Source organism: Octopus bimaculoides, chromosome 24, assembly GCF_046866305.1.
Source record: "Octopus bimaculoides isolate indiv1 chromosome 24, ASM4686630v1, whole genome shotgun sequence".
NCBI classification, from domain to species: Eukaryota; Metazoa; Mollusca; class Cephalopoda; order Octopoda; family Octopodidae; genus Octopus; species Octopus bimaculoides.
Genome location: NC_142951.1, coordinates 26,882,866 through 26,887,865, shown reverse-complemented (window position 1 = coordinate 26,887,865; position 5,000 = coordinate 26,882,866). Strand labels below are relative to the sequence as shown.

At 35.4% G+C, this 5,000-nt stretch overlaps 1 protein-coding gene across 2 annotated transcripts in view; it reads left to right on the top strand.

Moving 5' to 3' along the window:
• Positions 1 to 5,000, top strand: part of LOC106878833 (uncharacterized) — a 53,254-nt gene that overhangs the window by 47,842 nt on the left and 412 nt on the right. For both annotated transcript variants that reach the window (XM_089341343.1, XM_089341344.1), the window contains exons 37-39: positions 605 to 675; positions 2,731 to 2,848; positions 3,733 to 3,797. The gene's annotated coding sequence lies outside the window, so the exon portion shown is untranslated. The remainder of the gene's footprint in view (positions 1 to 604; positions 676 to 2,730; positions 2,849 to 3,732; positions 3,798 to 5,000) is intronic.

Here is a 5,000-nt window from a genome sequence, read left to right as displayed (position 1 = left end):
TCTCTCACGTTCTCTCTCTCTCACGTTCTCTCTCTCTCTCTCTCTCACGTTCTCTCACGTTTTCTCTCTCTCTCTCTCTCTCTCTCTCACGTTCTCTCTCTCTCCCTCTCTCACATTCCCTCACTCTCCTTCCTTCTTTTGCTTCTCTTTTTTCTCTCTCTTCCTCCCTTTGGTCTACGGAAGGTTGTTCTTTTTACTTCCGGCATGACCATTTTCTGGATGGTTGTACATTTACAGATTTTTATTAATATGTCACATGTTTTATAAATATTAGCACTTGCACCTATTCTTGTAGGTTCTTCAAAATATGATTCCACTTCAGAGGATCTGTCTCAGGACTTATATATATATATATATATATATATATATATATATATATATATATATATATATACACTTTGAAGCTATGAAGCCTCATTTAAATATATTTCCCAAGTATTTCAGTTAAATAAATTTGGCTGAGAACCATTTCAAATGCCTGACTTACCTCTCTCTGCCCTTTATCACCTCAGTTGTTTGTGTTTCTCTTAACTTTGAACTGGTTTTTCTCTTCAGTTCTGTGCTCTTTCTCTAGTTATAATCTATAACTATTCCTTCTCTTTAGTTTCTCGACAACGATGTCCTCAATCCAAAGGTGGCCTCCACAACTGCAGAAATGTTCATGCCGTCATTGAAGTAAGTCACAGCAGTTTACTCTTACTCTCTCTTTTACTCTTTTCAGTCATTTTGACTGTGGCCATGCTGGAGTACTGCCTTTAGCTGAGCAAATTGACCCCAGGACTTATTCTTTGTAAACCTAGTACTTATTCTATCGGCCTCTTTTGCCGAACTGCTAAGTTACGGTGGCGTAAACACACTAACATCAGTTGTCAAGCGATGTTGGGGGGACAAACACAAGCACACACACATACATATATGTATATACATATATACGATGGGTTTCTTTCAGTTTCTGTCTACCAAATCCACTCACAAGGCTTTGGTCGGCCCGAGGCTATAGTTGAAAGACACTTGCCCAATGTGCCATACAGTGGGACTGAACCCGGCGCCATGTGGTTGGTAAGCAAGCTACTTACCACACAGCCACTCCTACTCCTACGTTATATTTTTTGTTTTCTTTTTTTTTCTTTTTCTTCATTATTTAAAAAAAATTGGTTACTTTTTGCTCCAGCTACAAACCATTTCTATTGTTTAGAATTATTGCCTTGAGTTTGCTTCTAACAGACAGTACAATGGAGCCTCGATAACCAAAAGGAATTTCCTTATTTTTCAAATGTAAGATTGTTTTTGTATGTGAAGCTCATGAACTGTGTATTGGCCACATACTTGGGTACATGGTTGGTTTTGAGCTTAATCTAGTGTCTGTATATCTGAGGTGATTTAATCTATTGTTATTATGTATTTAAACTAAATCCAGTATCACTGTATATTTGAAGTGACTTAATCCAGTGTCTGTATTTGAGCTGACTTAATCCAATATTGTGTATATTTGAAGTGACTTAATCCTGTATTACTTGATCCAGTGTCGCTGTATACAGTATATTTGACTTAATCCAGTGTTTTTGTATATTGATCCAGTGTCACTGTATATATATATATATATATATATATATATATATATAACCCATGCTAGCATGGAAAGCGGACGTTAAACGATGATGATGATGATGATGATGATATATATATACTTTTCGTAATGAGATAAAAAACCAAGGCTGTGTATATTTTAGAACATTTATAAATAGGTCTTACACCTGTTTCCAGGATATTTATTATATCCCTTCATTGGAGACGGTGTGAGAAGATGGTTAAGCAATAGTTAATTTAGATGAGATACGAAATAGAGAGTGAATTGGAGGAACGAAAATAGATGTGAGATATGCAGGGATATTGTATCTTCAGTTCCATTATTTAGGCAGAATGGTATACATATAAGATTCCAATACCTTATGAGTAAAATTCAATAGTCTTTAAAATTATATATATATATATATATATATATATATATATAGTAATACCTCACTTTACAAGGATCTGCTTTATGAAATCCTGGTTTTACGAATTTTATTTTATAATAATTATGAAAAGGTTAAAAGCCATTTTGGAAACTTTTCAAGCACAAGATCCAAACTTTAAACGAAGTGCAAAAGTTTCTACTACCATAACAAATATTTCTATATTTTAGTGAGAAATTTATAGAGAGCAGAAAAAAAAATGCTTTTAAGCAAACAACTCTAGACTTGTTTTTTAAAAAGAAATCTTCAAGTCTGTCTACGAGTGCTTGTGAATTGGCGATCACATCTACTAGTGATGGTGTGTGCAAGTCTAGTGTAAAAGTGATTCAGAAAACGATTATAATATTTATTATAAATGGTCTTGGCATTCTTTTTACTTTACATAAAATATTCTTTAGATTCTACCATTGTTTTATTGCCATTTATTTACCAGTATTATAAATTTTATTGGTAAAATATTTTTCTGGGAACAAATTAAGATTTATAACATTGCTACTATGGGAAATTATTGCTCTACTTTACAAGTTTTTGCTTTATGGGTGGTCTGCGGGAACAAATTAACTCATATATTGAGGCATTATTGTGTGTGTGTATATATATATATATATATATATATATATATATATGTGATTGAAGGGACATGATGCAATGTTATACCCTGTTGTGTTCTCTGTCATACGTTTGTTACTAATTGTTTAACACTGATATCTTTCAGTAACACCAACTTGAGTTTGGAGGTGAAGTCAAATGTTATGGCATTTTATCCATGCCATCTGGGTGAAACGCTAAAAACAAAAGTTATTATCAAGAACCGCAGTCAGCAATCCATAAAGGTAAACATCCCTCATTCACTAACAGACTTTCCACTAAAACCCTGGTCTTACCGACTTACGAGCAGGGTCTTGTATCTGGTTTAGAACATTCTGGTACCTGCTTTTGAAGTTCAGGTGGTAGTATAGCTTTTGTTAAGCGATACATAAAAATAACCACAGATGTGGTAGGTGAAGCGAAACATAGTCCTAAGAACATGTCACAGTTGGATTGAATGTTTATGTAGATTTGCCATTACTATTAGTTTACCATTCTAGTCATTTCAAGAAGAATATTCTTAGTTTTAGAGGCATTCAATTAATTTCAATTTATTTTTTGTTTCCTGTTTTCACAATTGTTATTCTATTAATTTATAATTTTTCAAAAATAGAAATAATACATTTCTAAATCTCTGAGATTTATGCAGTAGTGATACGATAAAGTAGTTGTATCTATTTTTGAAATCAGTGAATGTATTTCACTAGAATTGTTATATGTTTACAAGAGCTTGACAAGCATCTTCGACTAGCAAGTCATTGCTACTCCAGACTGATGACGAGCAAAGACTCAGAAACATGTCTCTGGATGTAGGTTTGGTTGCGTGGAGGTGCTTGTCTCCCCCACTGTAAACATAGACACAGGAAATGTGTCAAGGCCGACAGGAAGCGGTGCAGCTTCCTAGGGCTAAATAGCAGTAGTATTATTCCCTTCATGGGACTGTCACATTAAGTTGACAGCATACAAATACTTTATAATTTTTCTTTTTCTATAAAATGTAATCCATGTATTTGAATCATTTAAAACTAAATTTTCTTGCATGTACATATATTTACACACACACACACACACACACCATATTAGTCTATTGTATATTTTTCTCTCTCTTTCTTCACCCATTCTGCTGCAGGTTGCCATATCTGATGAAGATGGTGATTCTCCTTTCTCTGCCAATGTGAGATCATTTACCATTAAGTAAGTGACTCTAGATTCAATCTTTATTGTTGTATTCCGTATCTTCCTGGGTTCAAATGTTGTGTATCTATCCTCCTGGGGTGATATTGTAAACCAGTCATAAACTGGGCCAAAACTAGAAATTTTCATTATTAGCATTGGTGGTCATCTTCATTGTCTGTAGCAGTAGTAGTAGCTGTAGTGATAGTTGTGGTGGTGGTGTTGGTGGAGGTGGCCGTGCTGATGGTACCTGTAGGGGTGGTAGTGCTGGTGGCAGCGATATGAATAAATTCATTAGCTGATCATAATTATTCACTATGTCCATGTTTTGATCAATTTGCGCTGCCGCCACTCTTCCTTCCTTCCCTCATTGTCATCCTCCTTTATTCTTGAGTGTGTGTGTGTGTGTGTGTATATAATAATCTCTTAATATAAGAATGAGTGTAGTGTTTTTATATATTTGTATGTGTGATATATATCATCATCATCATCATCGTTTAACATCCACTTTCCATGCTAGCATGGGTTGGACGATTTGACTGAGGACTGGTGAAACCAGATGGCTACACCAGGCTCCAATCTGATTTGGCAGAGTTTCTACAGCTGGATGCCCTTCCTAACGCCAACGACTCCGAGAGTGTAGTGGGTGCTTTTTACGTGCCACCGACACGAGGACCAGTCACACGGTACTGGCAACGGCCACGCTCAAAAAGGTGTTTTTTACATATATATATATATCATTTGTCCAGAATCATGTTGGACGTGGAGGAGGAGAGAAAATAGTAATTCAGTGAAGGAGAAGTAGTGAGAGTAATAGCCCTGACTGAGAGAGAGTGAGAGAAAGTAATAGCAATGAAAGAAAGAAAGGGGGGTGATAGATGAATAAGGAAGGAAGGGAGTGAAAAAAAGCCAGCATTTCAACTCCGTGTAAGCGTATGTATGTATGTATGTATGTGTGTGTGTGTGTGTGTGTGTGTGTGTGCATGTACAAGGGAAGTATGTGAATATGTGTATGTGTGATTATTATGTACCTTATTTTGTATCTTATTTATATATAACATGCTACAATTAGCCGTCGTTATTGACGGCACGTGGTCAGCTAGTGATATAAGAGTTTGTGTATGTCAGAACATAATAAGAATGTTAGTGTTTACAAGAGCCAGACTGGAACAAGTATTGATATACTCCAGTATGGCCACAGTCCAGTGATTGAATCCAGTAAAA